This window comes from Meleagris gallopavo, chromosome 15 (genome assembly GCF_000146605.3).
Source record: "Meleagris gallopavo isolate NT-WF06-2002-E0010 breed Aviagen turkey brand Nicholas breeding stock chromosome 15, Turkey_5.1, whole genome shotgun sequence".
Lineage (NCBI taxonomy): Eukaryota > Metazoa > Chordata > Aves > Galliformes > Phasianidae > Meleagris > Meleagris gallopavo.
This window is the reverse complement of record NC_015025.2, coordinates 16,537,074-16,556,545: the sequence shown is the minus strand read 5'-3', so window position 1 is coordinate 16,556,545 and position 19,472 is coordinate 16,537,074.

Sequence of the window (19,472 nt, the reverse complement as noted above, 5' to 3'; positions counted from 1 at the left end):
TTACTTGCTGTGCTAAATCAAAAGTGAAATGGTAACTTGGGAAGATAGAAGGCTTTCTAATGCTTGATCAGTTGCTCGAGCTCACCATTCCTGTGCCTATCTTGAGCTTTAAATATTTGCATTAAGATCCAGATTGCAAGTAACGGGTCTCAGAATAGCATATGAAACAGGAATGCTAAATGGAAATGTGGAATGTTAAAACTTGCGTTCTGGAGCTGGGCTTATCTGAGTGAGCAGCAAAGGCACTGCAATATGCAAAAGCAGTACCTCATAATGCCTTGTAGTCAGGTTGCGGGATGCAGAATTTGTTCTTCCAAGCCTGATATCTACAGTCTCATGCTGGTGCTGGTGTTCTCGGTGCAGGCTTCCCAGCAATCTGCTGGCATCCTCTCCTGTATTCTCCTCCAGTGAAAATGCCCCAGTGCAAACTCCAACGTTACAGCTTTCAGTGTTTGGGACTGCGATAATTCCTTGTTGAATTCTGATTTCCACTATCTAACTAAATAAATAGTGGCACAATGTTCTCAGCCACATGCAAAACAAAGCAGGCCAGCACCACTGCCCTTTCCCTACCACCCTCTGACCGCTGCTTCCTTTCCCTCTCTCCTCAACCTCATTTTCTGCTCATAGAGCAAACTCTGCCCAACCCCAGCACTGTGCAGTGAGAGGTGCTTGCTGGGGGGCTGAGGGAACTCAGGAGCAGCACTGCTGGAGCAACAGTTCTGAGACTGCTCCCAGCGTTGGTACTTTCAGGTTTTTCCCCCAGTTTTAGCAATTACACTTTTCTGCCTCTGCAGAGTTTCTGCTGACGGGACAGAACTGCTGGGAGCAAACACATTATTCATTGTGATTGAGTGCCTAGTAATTACTTTATATATTTTTTCAGTCCTCAAATTAAAACCACTTACTAGTAGGAACAGATGTTAAATTCAGGGCTCTTGTTGACTGTTAGTGTGACACACACACGAAAGGTTTTAAACGAGGAGGCTGATTGAATTTTAAATATGCTGATCACACCGTTGGAATTGAGTTGTCCCTGGAACCGGGGACAACAGAAGTGTTTCCAGGAGGAGATGGCAGAGGTGGGGTTTTCCTTTTCAAACTAAAGCACGAATCCTGCAGGCTACATACAGAACCGTACAGTGTGCTGCAGTACCAGATGTGGATTTGTGTGGTTAATACTCCAAAATGGCAAGAGAAGAGAATTTAAAGTTGAGCGTAGAGTTTATTTCCAAGTCAACACTTCAGCTACTCTGCAGGAATGGCATAGCTTTAGTTTGTCTATTTGTTAAAAGTGCACTTACCAGGAGATCCAGCACCATTGCTCGCTGTGGGATCAGTGGCCATCGTGTTCCACTGATCCCCACAGTCCTTTGCTTTAGATCCCAGCTCACAGTCCGAGCTGGGGAAGGTGATGGCTTCACTCTGTAAGGGCTGGTCACTGAAAGCACAGTATGTTATTGCATTGGATGGATGCAGCCGCAGGGCAACCTGACTACTGCTGAGGACAAATCTGGCAGTGCAGGTGTTTTTGCAGAAGACAGGAAAAGCCCGTGGATGTATTTATGAGAAAAAGGTCTATTGTAAGGTTTTGTACCATTATGTGTTCTATCACTCTGCTCGAGGTGGCTCTGATGGACAGGTGGCACCTTGGTTTGCTCCCCAGATGCTGACCACAAGCCATGGAGGTCGGCATGAAGGCAGCAATATCCACTTCCCCCACTGAAAGAGGGTATTTTCCAGCTGCCTGGAGGCATTCAGAGGGGTAATCACAGTTTGCTGAACTCTTTCCTATATTTGAGTTAGAGGTGATGCGTGCTTTGTACACTGCAATTCTTTTTTATAACCTGATTCGTAGGATTTATTGCACATAAGGAACGGAAACATGAGTTTGGAACATCATACAGTAACAATCACAATTAACATCCACAACCCGCCCGGGTGACCCCCGGTGTTCCACTTAAATCACATTGCTTTTAATTAAGATTAGTGGCCGAGTACTGCTTGTTCTAAAACATTTCACTGGCACTTCTGCAAGGAAATGCTTTAAAGTCTGAAAAGTGCCCACTTGTCCCCACGTGAACCAATGCCAGAAGGTAACAGCGGAGGGAGCGGAGTTTGAAAGAGCAGTTCTTGATCTTTTCTTTGGTGTAGACATACTTCCCTCTTGCATCCACGCTAACATACAGACTTACAGCACTTGCTGAACTTCTCAAAATGAGACAACTCCCACAGAGACAAAAAACTGTTGCACTGAGTGATCCTAGACAACCTATTGTCACAATAAGTGCCACATTACAGCAGCCTGGCACTGACACTGGAGAAAGTCTTGTGACAGTTGTCTTCTGGGGCCGCCGTGGTTTATGATGTTCATTATCCGTGGTTGCTAATAGCAGACATTGACCCTAATTGCTGTGAGGACGTTGTTCACGCTTATTACGTTAATGACAGAAGGAAGAGGCACTTCCTAAAATTTAGCGTGGCTTCACAGGAGATGCTGTGTTTATTTAACTGATTGATCATTTAAAGGTTTATTAAATGCCTTCTCTGTACAGAAACGCTGCGTAGTCACGTACGTAGGAATGAAACAATCCACACTACGGTTGTTGCAATCTGATTTTCATGTAAAAATTCCAGACTTTATGGACTTATTTACATACCAAGTCATGGTCTGGTCTCCTCGCAGTGTCAGCCTGCCACAGAGCTGGATGCAGCCGTGATTTTTTTAGTTTGGAATGACTGAAATAGAAGAGAACGCTTTGCATATTTTAACTGACTTTTCTTCACCACAAAATTATTTCAGAGCACAGCTTTCTTCCAGCAGAAGGCACAAATCTTCCCCAGAACTGTGCTGCTTGTGCTCTTTGCTGGGACGAAGCCACGGCTTTGCTCTGCCCAGCGGACCCACGCTGTGCTCTCTGCTCGGTACCAGGAACAAAGCCATGGTGGAGATCTGGGGCTGAGCACCTGCAGCTGCGTGCACCCAGCTCTCAGTGCTCTGAGGAGTTCAATCACACCAATGCAAAGCTGCCCCCAGAGCCAGCGGGCAGGGCTGGGGTATCCTCCAGGTGGGAAGGTGCAGTCAGGGACGAGTGCTAGAACAAGAGCCATCTGGAGGGTCTCTGTCAGACGTGGTGATGGTGATCTCTGAGACAGACGTTGCTGAGCTGGTGAGTGAATCAGTGAGTGGAAGTTAAAAGCCGTAGCCAGGAGCATGGTGCAGTTCAGCTGACAGAGCAGAAGGAGAGGAGGTTCAGGGCAGGGCAAAACCAGGGCTGCTCTCTGTCCCTGGGTCCGCCTATGTGTTTCCCTAAGCTCAGCCATCAGCCTCTCAGCTCTCCTCATTCTGCAGTGCCTTGACTTATTACAGCAATTTAATTTGTGTCATGTTAAACTCATTGGCTTCTGAGCATGGAGCTCTGGAAGATGGACTGATAGAATTTCAGGTTCAGCAAAGGTCGTTCCCCATTTAACCCACATATCTGTTGCTGCAGCTTTTAAAACTATTAATCTGCTGGGAAAATCTCAGGGGGCAAAAAAGGATAAACCATACAGATTGGAAAGATTCCTTTTCCTTCTCCTGTCCTGATGGTTTGGGCAGATGGAGCAGCATTCCTTCATGTTGCTTTATGATGATTTTTGCATTTGCAACCACTGCTACCGAGCAGCTCAGAGCACAGATGAAGATGCTGCATCATTTGAAAAGTTTTCAGATCTGTGTGCCAAACTCATGGTTATGTCAACCTGCATTAAATCAGTCCTGCACCTTTTTAGCAGTTACTGCTTTGAACTTCTACATGAAACAGATACGCTGACCTTTACAGATAAAATACATAAATAAACCTTTGCTTAAACGTCCTTTAGAGAGCAAAGTGCTTTATTGCAGGAAGTCCCCAGTCACCCTTCTCTCTTACGTGCCAGAAGAACAGGCGAAAACCCACTGTCTGCAGGTTCAATGGCTGGGAGAGGAGTGTTTGCTACCTTATTTTCCATTTTATTTTTAACTGCATAATTCACATCAGGATGGAAAAAAGCAATGAAAAACCGCAAAACAGAAGTTAATGTTTCAACATACCTCTGTTCTCACCACCTTCCCAGCATCTGTGCTACCTAATAAAAAAGCAATCAGATGGACAGATGAGCTTTCCTGGCTCCCTTTGTTCCACAGACCGCGGGGGGCAACATCTGCTTCTCCTCATTCTCTTCCTCCTTGAGCAGGAAATTAAATACAAATTACTAAATTAAAGTAATGGAAGGAATTAACTTAATTAAAAATAAGAAAGCTGAGACTTGAGTGTTTTCACCTCTGTCCTGTAGAAGGTCATGCTGTTGGAGGTCCCGTTGGTGATGGAGCTGATGGCCACCACTCTGCTGGAGCACGGGTGGATGCATATCCACACACCCAACGTGGTGTCACCTCCCATTGATCTGTGGCTGGAATTGCTGTTGGTGGCTGATTGGTGCTGATCAACTTTGTTCCCAGCCTTGACAAGTCCACGAGAGGGGTACAGCTTCCCAGGTTAATCCATGGCATGAGCACTCGTGCAGCTCTGGGGGAGCAGTGAGCAGCCCAGCAGGAGTGCTGGATGTTCAGATGGTTCCAGACAGAGCTTGCATTTCTCACCATCCCACGATGAGCGCCTGGTTCTGATTTTCTCAGCACACAACTCATCTTTGCAGGTAGAGTTTCAATAGCTCTCATCAAAACTACAGACAATAGATCAAATATTTACTTGTTCCTTCTCGGGCAATTGTGGTTCACCAGGAGAATTCCAAGCACTCCAAGCACGGAGGGCAGCTGGGCTGCAGCAGGTGGGCACTGGGGTGATGGCACAGTGGTCCTCCATGGGGTATTGAATGGCAGTGCTGAGCACTGAGGGCATGATGTGGTTCTCAGTAGGAAAGGGTTGATGTTTGAGCAGAGAGTTGCACCTTGAGCTGAAGTGCTCTGAGTTGGAGCCTGGCTGAGGTCTCCGACAGTTAATTTTAATGGGTTTGAGATCTGAGCGGTGTGCTGGAAACTGAACTTGCAGCTTCGCTATTTAAAAATCAAATGATCTAAGATTCCTGTCTTCCTATGCTATCCAACCCCCCACCCTCAGGTAATATCTGCACAACCATTGACTATTTTATTTTGTTTCATTAGAAACCGTTGTGGCCAAAATAGGTTTTGCTGCTGGTGCTCACTTAACATCTCTTCTTTCATAATTCATCCCACTCACTCATCCTGAAAGAGATGCTCCTTTGCCATGTAAGCTCCTCTTCAAACACCCTTTTGGACCATGACAATACAGTGACTGTCTGTACAAAGCACTCCAGTCAGAACACCCCAATGACAAGGTACAACGGATAGCAATAAGGCCAACCTTTTGGTCGTAACCCAAAGGTGCAATGCATTTTTGTGGGACTTACAAAGGTAATTTAAAAACACATCCAAGAACTGTTAAAAAAGCAATCTGTACATGATGATCTGATTTCACTCAACCATATGGTCTTTATATGGTTCACAGCCTTTTTTTTCCACATGCAGTTTTCCCCCCTGAATGGCTGCTTGCTGGAACAGCTGTGCAGGTACAGAAAACCCCAAAATCTAAAGCAGAAAGTGCAAGGATCCGATGTTTGCAAATAGATACGGATTTATTGCAGGAGAGGGGATATCTGCTCTGAGTGCTGCAGGCTTCTCTCTGCTTTGGCATTGATAGGAGGTCAGCGGATGTATGGAGACGTAATAGAAGGCTGGTGAATTTGCTTTGCAGCTCACATACATCTTATGTACCATATTTCATCAAAGACAGAAAGAGGAACTTGAGCGCAATATACTTTGGAAGTTAATTGAAGCAGACATCCAAGTCTTAAGTAAATCAGCTCTATATCATTTGACACACAACATTACTTCAATTAGTATGACTTTCACCATTATCTAGACAGAGGAAAAGATGTACCATGCTAATCAGAACATTAAAGTGACACCAGCATTTATATATTATGAATATTTACTCAACGAATGAATGCATGATAAATGAGACTGGACCAGAAATATTTCTGTGGAGGAGCTGTGCATTTCCCCCACCTCAGGAAATTCTTTCTTGTGCCTAACCCAGCTATCACGTTGTCAGTGCATCACATACCGACGCTTCTGCTCGTGCCATGGCTCGTGCAGGGATTTCTGCACGCACTGGAGCTGAGTTTTCTGAATGGCCATGAGTCTGAGGCAGCTCTCTTATGCCTATTTGTATGCTGGTTTACCTAAGTGCAGATAACAGATCAGAACCCGGAGCACTGAGCCCAGTGTTCACTGTTGGAGCACTGTGAGCACAGAGTCCCTTAGCTAACCTGTGGAGCATCTAAAGCTGTGCATGTTAAAGGTCCAAAGTGCTTGTGGCTGGGGACATGCATGTCCCCATCCTCCTTCGCACTCCCAGGGTGAGGTTCATGGACACAGCAGTCCATGTTTCTTTCTGGATGGTGTTTTCTTCGGAAGGGACGTCTTTCCAAAACCAGAAAAATGATGACATCAAACCTGCCCTCTGTTTAGTATGGAACGTGTGTCTCCAAATGCTGACCCAGAGCACTGAGGTCAGGGGCTGCACTGAGATTTGCCTAGTAAGCCCACAAAGCTTTCTTGGAGCGTGTGCTGACCACTGACAGGGTTTGCAAGTGTGTCTGGTGTGGCAGATCAATTTAAAATGAAAATGCATGAATGTCATCGAGAGATATCTTCAGTGCTATGCTCATATGCCCAAAGGGACAATGTGGTTTTCTATTACTGCTCAGGAACTCAGTAGCACTGCTCAGCTGGTTTGCTTTTGTTTTTTACGTTGTGCTGCTGGTTCAACCAGAAGTACAGACAAGCTGTATCAATGGTAGGAAAGCATTCAGCCTCCAAACCCAGGTTGCTCTAACATTCAAACAGTGGTCACTATTGAAAAGATGGTAGTGTTGTGCCTTGGGAGCAGGTGGGGGTTGGTTTGATGCTTTCCCTGAAGTTCATTGTTTTGTCCATGTATCTTTTCTAGCACTTTTGGGTATAGGCATGCCACATCCATTGCAAGTGTAGGTGTGTGTGTGCTGAGAGGGCTGTATGATGACAGTAGGACTAGGTGATCTCTTTCCAACCTTGTGATTCTGTGAAGTCCCTTGATTTTTGAGGACTTGATACTGTGACTTTACTACTGATGTGACTTTTCTACCACAGCTTCTGCCTTTGCCATGCCTGTGTATGCATGGGGGTGGGGGAGAGTTCTGTATTTTTTGCCAGGTGTGGAAGTGACCTGATTTCCACACTTTGCCTTACATCTTACTGACATTATCTCGCCGTGGGACAGGGGTGAATGCAAGAGGAGCCGGGTGCGAGTTGATTCTCCTGCTATCTTATTGTCTGCAGTACATAAATCTTGAAAAGTGTGCTTTGAATGGGAAAGGATACCAACTTAATGATACATTTACTCTAACTACTGCGGGGCATGCACAGAATCCTAATGTGTGCTGCAGACTCTCCATTGTAACAGATGTTGCTCTCTGGTTATAAAGTAAGTTTATTGCATTAGCTGCCTGTAAGCAGTTTACTCTCTAAAAGATTCATAAAGTAAATTAAAATTATCTAATTATCTGTTATCTAATTTAATAGAGAGATAATCTTGGTCTTCAGATATTACACATATGTTATGATATTACAAGCCAGCATGCTAGAGATCCCTTTCTGTCACATATGGTCACGTCCAGAGCGGCTGCAACAGGAGGGCTCAGTGGGTTATCATCACTGTGTATTGCTATTTTCTGTGGGTGGGACAAGGGGGAATGGTTTCAAAGTGGAAGAGGGGAAATTTCAGCTAGATGTTGGGTAGAAATTCATCAGAGGAGGGTGAGTTGCTGGCACTACTGCCCAGAGCTGTTCTGCCCCATCCCTGGAGGTGAGCAATGCCATGGATGGGCTCTGGGCAGCCTGAGCTGATGGAAGGAAGCCAGCCTGCGGTAGGCATGGGGCTGGGGGGCTGAAAGATCCCTTCCAACCCAACCATTCTATCCAACTCAGCTGTTCTGTGGTGCTGGGTATGGCACAGTGCTGGGCTGGGCTGAAAGCAGTGGTGCCCATCACTCAGAAAAGCACCTGGTGCTGTGGCACAGCCCATTGCCCTGTGCTTTGAGTTCAGCGTGGGAGCGGGGTGCTGGCTGGGAGCAGGAAGTCTTTAGGGGAGAATGAATGAGCCCTCCTTTTACTGTAATGCTGACATCTACATCTTGTCCTGTAATTTCCTGAGTCATTATAACAAATTGCTGGTGTTGGTGTCACTCATTTCCCCACAGCTCTCTTTACTCCCGGTCAGCATGCAGCAAGATGCAAATGGTATTTCAAAATGAAAAGTCATAGGTGTTTCCTGGATGCCATCCAGAGAAAGGAGCAGGGATTTCAGGCAGAAATTGGATCAGACCGCATGGAACAATCTCCTGAACATCTCAGACAGCCAACAGATGGTGGTCGTGACATGAAGAGCTTCCTCACCTGGGAAACACATGACATTAAGCAGCAAAAGTGTGCATTTAAATTAAGGCTGCTTTAAAAGGCTGTTAATAAAGAAAGGCCAAAGCAGCATTAATGCCGTGTCACAGACTTCTGCACTGCTGAAGGAGGAATAGAGGGACACTGTCCTGACTCCACGAAATGCAAAGAAAACCCACATCATCTTTGGGGAGCTGCTAGGACATACCATGTGTATATATACATATGTGTGTATGGAACACAACATTAGGAGAGTCATCATAGCTGTCAGTCACCTTTGAACCTTCCTTATATCAAACTTCTTTCTCTTTGGGGCTTCTCACTGTGTGTCCGCCCCACATGAGCACGGGCTGCAGCTCCTACTGAAGCACAGCTCCTTTGCCAACAGAACTGCAAAATACCTGTAAAAATGGCAGAAATGTGGAAGCACAGAATATGAAATATAGGCCAAGGAGGAATTTCATTAGAAATATTGGAGAAAAGAAAATAGCAAACCAGTATTAGTTCATGGTGATGTGCAGGATTTCCCCTTTGCCGCTGCTATTCCTCTGCAGTGACTACAATGGAGCTCCTGAGATACATGTGTTAGTCATGAAAAGATGTCATGAGGTGCCCACCTCTAATACTACCGGGTTCTGTACCTGCAGGAGTGTGCTTTCTGTTGGGCTGGGCAAAAGTAGCAGCAGGAAAGCTGTGGCGCTGGGTTTTAATGCTCTGCGTTGTTAGCGATAACTACTTAATATTTTACTCATATATTCCTTTGGGTCCTTTTAAACAGCAGCCTTCCTAAGCACAGCAGAAAGAAGTAATGTGATAAATTAAGCTAGGTCAAAGAGGAGAAATTATTTTAAATGAATACAAACATCTAATTTGTCTGGACTTTTAATGAATTGAAACGCCAAAGTTGCTAGAGATGACAGCATTGTAAATCCTATTTATCTCTGCTAAACTCTCCTTATTTCTTCCCACTCCTCCTTCCTGCACTCATACATCAAGTCAACGTGGTGTGACTTGCTCTATCGAGGTGCAACCACCAGATATGGTCTCCAGTCCCACAGGACAACCCTTTGGGTCCAACATGAGGCTGTGCCAACCTGAAGCCCTTCCCAGTGAATATGGGGAGAGTTTTGGTCAAGTGAGGAGATGGCAGCTGGAAGGGAACTTCATTTGCTGCAGGAAGGCTGAAAAATGTGTGAGCTCAGTTAGAAAATGCTGATTAAAGCACATAATGGAAGAGCTGCAATAGGTTGAGAAGGTGTCGGTGGCAGCAGGGCAGGGCTGTGCTGCCTGTGAGGCTGTAGGAAGGTGAAGACGTCAGTTTTAAACATGTACCTGCTTTATTCTGTTACAAAGGATGACAAAGCCCTTTTCTGTTGGTCACAAAAGGCTCATATTTCCACTCTAGTTGCTCATTCTTGGAGCCATAGCAAGTGCTCAGTAAATTCTGTCCTTCTGGGGGAACACTGCCACGTTGCACCACGTGGATTTGAGGGGAACGGTTTTTGGCCAAGCCAAGAACTTCTCAGAAGCCAAGGCTGTCCCTTAGCACAGGTCTGGCCACGGGCAGGGAACAAGCTGGACATCCCTGCGTTGCAAATACTAAAAAACACAGGTGTGCAAAAATACAATATAATGAGAGTCTGGGAGTTGGGTGACATCCATCACTACTGCCCAAAGGATTTTTCCCTGTCCCACAGACAATGGTGTCTCCTTAGATGGGGCAGTGCTGGCTGCTGACCCCAGGAAAAGGGACACTGATCTGCAGCTCTGTGCGCCCAGCACCCTGCAGGGATGATCTCATTCATCTGCAGTGACTCCATCATAACAAATGCTGTTCTGAACAGTGGCCACATTCTATTTTACAGGAAACAGACAGACCAAGGAGAAATCTGTTCACACTGTGCCGCGGAGAGTAAGATGAAGGCTTTTATTTACTTGGAAGCCAGTCAGGACATTAGTTTGGGTAATAAAGGCTGGCTGGGAAAAGGCACCCCTGGGGCTGAAGCTGTGAAGGCACCGGGCTTTTGGTGAATGCATCTTTGCTTTATGAGCCCCCTGCACCAGGGGAGGGATTTTTTCCCCGTATCCTTCTGGGTGAGGAAAAACTTTGATGGGGAAAAAGAAATCACGGGAATGCCATGTGGGACAGCAGCCTCCAAAACCCCACCAGAGAGCCTCCTGTGCTCTGCACCCACTGCTCAGGCAGCACTGGGAAAAGCCCACCTGCAGCAGGCAATGGGCTCATGGCTTGTAGGAGGGAGAGGAGCCAGGTTTTGCTTTTTGCTGAACCTTTGTCTTAGATAAAGCTGCAGATGCATCTACCACCTGCCTGTTTCCCTGACGTGGTGATGGCATGGAGCAGTGCACTCTCCTGGTTTTGCAGAGGGGAAGCAGATCCTGCAACAGGGACGGGAGCAGTGGGAGAACAGCAAGAGCAGGCAGTCAGCCCACATCCAAATTGCAGAAACCAGGCAGCACCTTCACTGCTGCCCTCTGTAAAGCAAGGTGCCAGCCCTGCTGGGCAAAGACATGCTGCCTGCACAATAGCTGTTAGGAGTGAACTTCTTCCTTGTCGTGTCGGGTGCGGATGGAGGAGCTTTGGGGTGTTCATTACCACATCCCAGCCCTGGAGCCCCCCGGGGGCCTCTGAGAGGAGAAAACAAATGAAGCTGCGCTCGCTGACCGTAACACAAATTGACTGCTGCTTGTGCTGATGTTTTCGACATAATTCATTTCAGCTCGAGCATGTTGGCTATCTGCATAATTTCTCCTTGAGTAGTTTTACTGCCATATGGGACACCGCGGACCTCGGGCTGCTGCTCTGCCTGTAACCCCCTCGCTGGAGTGATGCTCAGAATAATGCATGGTCCTGCAGCCTCCAAAGTGCCACCACAAGGGCTGGGGCTGCAGGTGGGACCCAGGGGCTCTGCACACCTCGCAGAGCAGCCCTGTGCTGCAGGAATGAGCTTTGAGGGGTCAGAGAGGATTTAACCTCTGAAGTTGGGGGTTTTCATTACCAATGATTTGAGCTTCGAAGGTAGGAGAGCACACAAGGAAAAGGACCAGCTGAGCCCTGCTGCACAGGAGGGGTTCAGAACCTCTTTGCAAAGCCTGTCCTTTACTGCTCAGCCTTAATGCAAAGCATAACCTCTAGCAGTGTTTGCTGCAGATAGCGTTGTTGACAAGCAGTCTTTCAATGCAGACCTTGTGTCTTAATTAAATGGAATTTGTTTCAGCAAATAACGCTTGTCAGAAGCACTTCTTTTTGCCTTAGGACTCTTACAAAGATGCCATCAGACATTTCGATAATCAGCCATCTGTGTCTCGGCGTTCCGATGGCTCCATTTGAAGGCAGACTTCTTGCCAGGCCAAATTTGTAATTATGAATGACAGAGGAACAGCAGAGCCATTGGAATGGAGCACTGTGCCCCAGGACAGCAGCAGCTCACCACTCCCGCCCTCCGTGCCCCAAACCCACTGCACCCTACACAGCTGAGCTCACTGTAAGAAGCCTTTGAGCACAGACTGCAAAAAGGGGGTGGTCTGCAGTCACCAACCACCCCAAAAGGATAAACCAGACAACATCAGCACAAGTTTGGAAAGTTTTACTGTGAAATAGGCAGGGAAAAAAAAAAGAAAAAAGAAAAAAAAGGAGCATTTACAGTGTTTCTAGAGAAAGCACTCCGTGGGATTGGCTTTCACCCCTCTCATACACCAGGTGCGGCTGCAAAGTAAATACAAATGCATCCCACCTGTGCTGCCCGGTGGGACATTGGGTGGGAGCTGCCTTTATATTCCCAGTGCTGCCTTCAGAGCAGTGCTTGCAGAACATCTCGGCAGGGAATCCACAAAGCACCATGGCTATGCTCAGGTATTTGTCTAGTTAAATGCAAGTTAATGTTGCTCTTCTGTATTTAAGTCTTGACAAAAGCGTTTGGTTTTTGTTGCTTTCTTAGTTAATGACGAGCGTTCATCATTTCCATGTATTCATTGGTTTTCAGTGGCCTTAGGGGAGGAATAGCAAGCCTTTTGCTGCAGGTCTGTCCTCTTAGTGGGGTTCCTACCTGCTTGGGCTGTCCTTTGTGGCTGAGCTGTGGGGATGGGGCAGTGGTTGCTGTAGGAGGGCTCAGCACCTTCCCAGCAAGGAGCTCGGGTCTGGTGCTGTGCTGTAAGGGTGCAATAATGGCTCTTCCCATATGTGTAATTAAGGGTATGATGAATTTATGTTTTTTTTTTTTTAAACCATAGTGCATTGTCTTAAGTTGTGCTAAAACTGCTTATTTAGTGTAGGAGTTGCTGCTTTTCCTTCTAAACATAAATAAATAATCACAGTAACCTTTCCTCCTCCTCCCTTTCCCTTCTTCTCCCTCCCCATTTGATACACTAATACGTGCTGGGTTCTGGCTGTGCTGTGCTGCTTTTGCTGGCCAAAACTCTGTGACCTGTGTTTCTCCAATGGTTTGGCCGTGCTGTACTTTCTGCTGGCTTTTCAATGCTGTATTTTGAAGTAAATCCCTTGGAGGCTGTGTAGGAGTAAGACCAGAGTGCAATGCAATGCTGTGTGTGCAGCTCAGTGCAGCACCTGTTCCTGCAGGCTCTGGGGTGCAGCTGTGTTGAAAGTATGAAGGGACAGGTGTCTCTTCTTTTAATTAAAAAGTTACTGGCACCTGCCTTCCTGCTCTGCTGTCCTTTCACAATTTAAAAAGTAAAAAACAACTTTCCTTTTTCTCTCTTGTTCTTCTCTTGTTTTCTTTTTTTTTTTTTCTTGCCTTCTCCCACTTTCTTTTGCCGTGCTCTTTGCCTTGCAACTAGAAGCATTTGGAAAACACAAAAATAATTGCTCAGAGCCGTGATTTAGCAGTGGGTTGTTAGAGTTAGGCTAGTATGGTCATGTTGTGGTTGGACTTGATGACGAGCCAGTCATGCCTGGGAGGACTAAAGGTACCCAAGGGCCTTACAGTGAGGCACGTAGGAGCACTGGAGCAGTGCATGAAGAGCTTTGGGCATCGGTGTGGCCATGCAGTGATGGGGTAGGGCCAGGTCCAAAGCAGTTCTGTGCTGCTCCTGTCCCACATGGGCTATTAGTCCCATCTGTTCACACTGATACCTGAAGCAGTGGCTTTGCATTCTGGGGACGTTTCCACGTGTAAATAGAGGTAAAATGGCCTGCCTGTTGAGCTGCTGCTTCCAGGCTGGTGTGAAGCATGCTTTCTATTTTGTTCATTGAAAAACCAACCCCTTGGTGGCAGCAGGTTGGAAATGAGCTACACTTCAGTGTCTGTGTGCTCTTGGAGCAGACTGATTGGTCCTTGCTTCCCCACCTGGCTGGGAACTCATCCCGTGCTCAGTGCCAGACACAGCTACAGCATCTCTTTAGTAGAAACACAAGAGCTTTCCTGGTCCCCAGGGAGAGAGATTTCCCTGCTTCCGAGTGTTTGGGGGAACGTGTTCAAAAAAAAGGAAGTGCAAAGCAGTGAGTCAGGCAATAAAGGTGATGTCAGATGTAATCCAGAATGGAAGCTGCATGCTGGCTACTTGTCTTGCAGGATAATCTTTGTTCATAGAAGCAGACATTAGATATTAGGAGAAATGTCTTCTCCAAAGAGCCGTCATGCACTGGCACAGGCTGCCCAGGGAGGAGGCAGTCACTGTCCCTGGGGGTGTTGCAAAAAAGGGCAGATATTGCACTGAGGGATGTGGTTTAGTGGTATGGTGGTGACTTACTGGTGGTCAGACTAGTTGAACTTAGTGGTCCTTCCAACTGTAATGATCCCAGGATTCTATGACTCTCCACACGTTTTTTCTAAGGGGGAAATGATCCAAGCATGCGGTGGTGATTTATAGGACCGCAGTCAGTTACAGACTGCCCAGGGACAAATGGGTCAGTCCCAGTCCCAGGGGTTCAACAGAGAGAAAGAACAGTTATGTGATTCACTCTGTGGAAGTTTGCTTGGAATAATGCCCTGAATGGGCAAATATACAGGCAACATGTCATGCCAGTGTTGCACTGCTGATGAACAGCCAGGCCGTGTGCTTGTGTTCACTTCTAGGTCTTCCCAGCCCCAGGTCCTGCTTTATCTGATTTGTTGACCTGCTGTAAGGTCAGGTGAGGAATTGGCTGTTTTCCTCACAGAGCAGAGTGCTTGGCCTCTTGATCTGCTTCACACAGTGCCAAGCATGCTGCTGGGCGCTGCAGTAATTAAGACATAATCATGGTATTAATCAAGTAAATAAGTACATGTTGACAGGTCATCAGGACTGCTGTGTCTCATGTCAGAGTTGTTTGTGGGGTTAGCATGGCTCAATGGCCAAATCCCTTCTGCTGTTGGGTATCTCAACATGGCCAGGTCTCTTTTGGTTGAGCAGCTCAGCACTCAGCATGCTCCAGTTGACACTGACCCCATAGCAATGCCAACCTCGCCCACTGAAACCTCTTGGAATTGTGTTACTTCATGTGGTGGTAAAGGGGGGAAAAAAAAAAAGACTTGATGTGTTAAATGCTGAGAAAAGGTTGCTTACTGTCAGTTTTCATCTTAAGGCACTTGAGACTTTTCTCTCCAAGTGAGAACATCACGTGTGGGCAGTTTCAAAACAGTCACTGGGCTGCATAGGTAGAGAGGTTAAGTAAAAAATCCCATTTAGAAAATTGCAATATTGAGAGAAATACTCGGGGAAGACGGTATTTGCAGTGTAGTAATTGCATTGTAGTATTTGCACTAAGTATTTGCATTATACTGCTAATAAACATCGGCACTGACTGGAAAAAACATCTGATCTTGGGACCAGAGACTTACTGTCAACCGGGAATTTTTGTTTTCTGTGATCCTGTGTCAGAATACCCAACTTGTGTAGAACAACTAAACTGTTGTTACTTCAATTTCCTTTCAATTAATCACTGTGATTAATTACGTCAGTTTATTAGGTAGGGATTGTTAACTGGTGGAGCACACAGAGCGGGAAAGGAAGGGCAGAGAAGGCAGTGCAGCCTCCTTCTGGCAGAGCTGGAAGGCAAAAAAAAGACTTAAACACTTTCTGAGTATATATAAAATTTGTGTCGTAACAAAAAATAAAATCCGAGTAACAAATGTGCAGCACTTTAATGTCAGAACTGACCGTCATTGGAGCTGTTCACAAGTAGTGTGGACAATCTAAGTTGTACTTCATTTTCTAAGTATGATAATATAACCATTAGGATAATTTAGAAAACACATCACCAGAACTTGGGCTGAGGGGGAAGGAAGGGAACATCTTTGGAAGGTCCAAGTGGGAGTTTTCAAGTGAACGCTAGTCCAATATTTTGCGACAAACAGGGAGGAGTGAGGTCTGTTACACATCTTTCACAGCCTACATATAAACCAGCCTCAAGAGTATTTACCTGAACAGATATTTACAGGTTGTTTTTTTTTCTTTTAAGTATTCTTAAAAAAGTAATATTTGATCTATGACACAATGGACGTCTCTACAGGGAAACATAGGCATAACAAAATATTCGAGAAGTCATAAAAGAGAACACGAGAGCAGTGTTTGGCCTCAGTAAAACACATTTAGGATGACTGCAATGTATGGATACAGCTTTGCTCAAGAAAGGAGTTGTGCATATTTAAAGGTACTTACAAAGCTGGTCTCCTCCTTTTCTTGACATGGGTATGTTTCCTAACCAGATGAGTAGAAAATCATGGACACCATGCATTGCTAAGGGAAGGCTATGCCAATCTCTTTTATATGCCTGTGCTGCAATGAGGGGATAGTCTCTTCTAACCCCTATGGCTCATCAGTGACAATACATGTAGGTTTAAGCCTATGAGCGTTGAAGGGCAATTTAAAGGACGCCGTGTTGAATGAATTCATAGGATTCACCTCCTCTGTCTGTCTGAGCGGATTTGTATATGCCTTCTATAGAACCGAAATGGTTTAAATTACTTCACGTCTACAGCCATGCTGAAATGCTTCTCTTTTGGTTACAGTTGAGCACTTAAAGCACAGATCACCATTGCGAGTCTGCATCCTTTTCACTCCCTCGCTTCAAGCCCCTCTGTGTGCACTGTGAAACGGCTGACTTTAAGCACCTCTGCTGGAAAATAATTACTGCGCCTCTAAATATCTCTGGGTGTGTGTGTGCGGTGCTGGCTTCCATACAACTCTGGGCAATAAGGTCATGCTCAAAAGGAGCTGGGCCTTCCAAAGGACAGTGCGTGGCACTGATGCAGCAGATGTTTACCTGCGGGGAGAGCTTGCCCCCCAAACCAAGGCCGCATTTCAAAGCAGTGCTGGGATCCAACTGCTCACAGCTGTCTGTGCACAGTGGCTGTGGTGCTCCCATGGCTTTGCACCATTTGTGAGCCAGAGCTGCTCCTGCCCTGATTACTTCACAGTAATGAATATAGAAAATTACAAAAAGCAACTAGAAAAGTTTTTTTTTTTTTGTCTTATCGAATGGATCTGTACTTCTGTGGGAACTGAAGTGGAATTTCTTGATGCCAGCTGTTGCGTTCTTGGGTAATTCTGCTGGTTTTACATGAACTTCTTTGCTCATAACTAAAAGATAATTGGCTATAAACGAATGTACTGGAAATGAGGAGAAAGAAAACAAAGAATGGTTTTCCAGAATGTCTGAAAAGAAACAGGCAAGCAAAGGCTACAACTAGAAAATGCGTTTTCTGCTTAAAATGCTTAAAATACCTAAAATACCCTCTCCGATTGTAGTTATTTTATGAAGAGCCTAGCAACTTCAGCACTACTAAATATTTGATGAGAGCAACCAGCAACTTCCAGAAGTGCTGCTGCCTCCTACGGGACTGACTGTGATTGATTCTCTGCCTACTGAAGAGCAGATTTTGCATCCTGTGCCCAAGCTGACCATGCTCACAAAATGCTTAAGGACTAACACCTCCTTTTTTTTTCTTTTTTTTTCTTCTCTCTCTCTAACAAAATCTGATCCCTCCCAGTCCTTTCTGGCTTTTACACGCTCTAATGGCCTGGATATTTCATGCTGAATTTCTCCTATGCAATCTTATATGTATGCGTTAGAAGAGGCAGACTCGTAACATTGCTTTCAGTAGTACCAGGAGCAAAATTAAGCACCAAAGACAGCAAGCTGACAGTTACTATTTCTGTTGTGCCTCTTTCTGCAACCACATCCATGAATCCCAAAGCCAACCTGCAGAGAAAATGGATCGGTTTTCATTAAATCTCTCTCCCAGGTCTCTGTGGTTTGAAAACTGCTCTCTGATGGTTAATTTCCTTTGTCATCGTGTATTTTAGATGCAGAAATTGGGCAGGGCAGCTGGCATGGTGGGGGGCGGGGGGGAGAGAATGGGTGGTGTGAATATAACAAAAAGCCCTTCAATATGGAAACTCAAAATCGGTTTTGTTCTACAGAATCACTAGGTTTTGTGGCTTACGTGGTAGCTCAGTGGAGATATTTGCTTCCCAGCATTTTCTCATAACCACAACTCATACCCCCAAATAAAAAAATATCCCTTCGAAACCACTTCCTATTAGCAGAGCATACCTTGTATTATAAAACTTGCGAGTAGACCAGTGTTGTACCATGAAGCCTATACAGGGTTGGTTTGTTTTTTCTTTTTTTCTTTTTTCCCCCAGTGTAAAAATATACAATGCTACTGCTCACTTGTTGCAGCATAAAGGTCCAACTGGTACTGTCTGCCGAAGGCTCTGCTGCCCCTTCATACCTCCCCAACCCAGACCACTGTGTTACCCCTCCTTATACCCGAAACCTCACAGCGTAACGTGTTTTGCCTCCCATTTATAACAAACAGTGACTCTTTGGCTGGCGTAATGAGATACTGTCCAAACAGCCCACTGTCTTTAATAATTCTGTTGTAGCTGCTCCAGGGCCAGTCTTTGGATGTGATAGGGTCCTTTAAATTCTTCAGTACATTCATTTTCCCTGTTGACAGCTCTACGACAAGCACATCTGTTTGCAAATGTGAAGTCGCATATATATAGTACTGATTGCCTTCGGTGAAAGAGGGTTGAAATGTCAGATCAGATACGTGTATGTTTGTTTGTAAGTCATAAATCAGCTTGATTTCCCCCTGGACGGTCACAGTCTGGACCTGGATCCTGCCTCCATCCCCATCCGCGCTGACCAGGAAGCGGCCATCCGGGGAGATGTGAGGTGTGCCCAGCACGGCACCATTGGTGCCAATGACAGCATCGGTGACGCTGTCGATGAGGAGCTGTGGGGCAGCAGCCCCCTGCTGGTCCCTGCACTGCACCAGGAAGTACCCCCCCAGGTGGGTGTAGGCCATGGTCTGTGGAGCACAGCTGTGGTTCCTGAAGCTGATGGTCTTGATGTGGGTCACTGTTTCCAGGTCGATCTTGCGGACGGCGGGTTTTGATTTGTTATAAATGAAGCCAAACCTGAAAGAGAAAACATGACACTGAAGTCATCTCCAGAAACTCAGGGATAAGCTTGGAGAAAGAAGGAAGGCAGCAAAACGGGGAGATTCTGTCCTCTTTATTTTGTGTGCAAGTCTGGCTTCAGCAAGAAATTCCTCCTGTTTCAGTGCTTCTCCTTGTGCTACAAGGAGGAATTCGGTTACAATTAGCAACCTGATGCTGGAAGCTTGAGTGTGTGCTTGGCTAACGTTCTCCAGATTCCACATCTCAGTAACAATGACATCAGAGCTTGGGGTATTCTGTAGGCAGGCACTAACAAGCGAAGTATTCAATTTGTTTCAGATTCAATCTGTTTCTCTGGGTGGAGAGCAGCTCTGACTTCATGTACCCACTGAGTGACCCAACCCTGCATCCTAAACTGGAGCATCAGAGGGCAGAGCAGACTGTCCCAGCAGCCTGGAAGGTAGGAGCAGAACGAGCAAAGGTGGGCTGATGAAACGTGTCTTTGTTTTCTTACTCGAGAAGGCCGACAACAGTGAGTGGAGAATAAATGTTCTCTAGAAGATGGATGTTGCAGCAAAGCTGACCTTTGCTGAAGACAAAAAAAAAA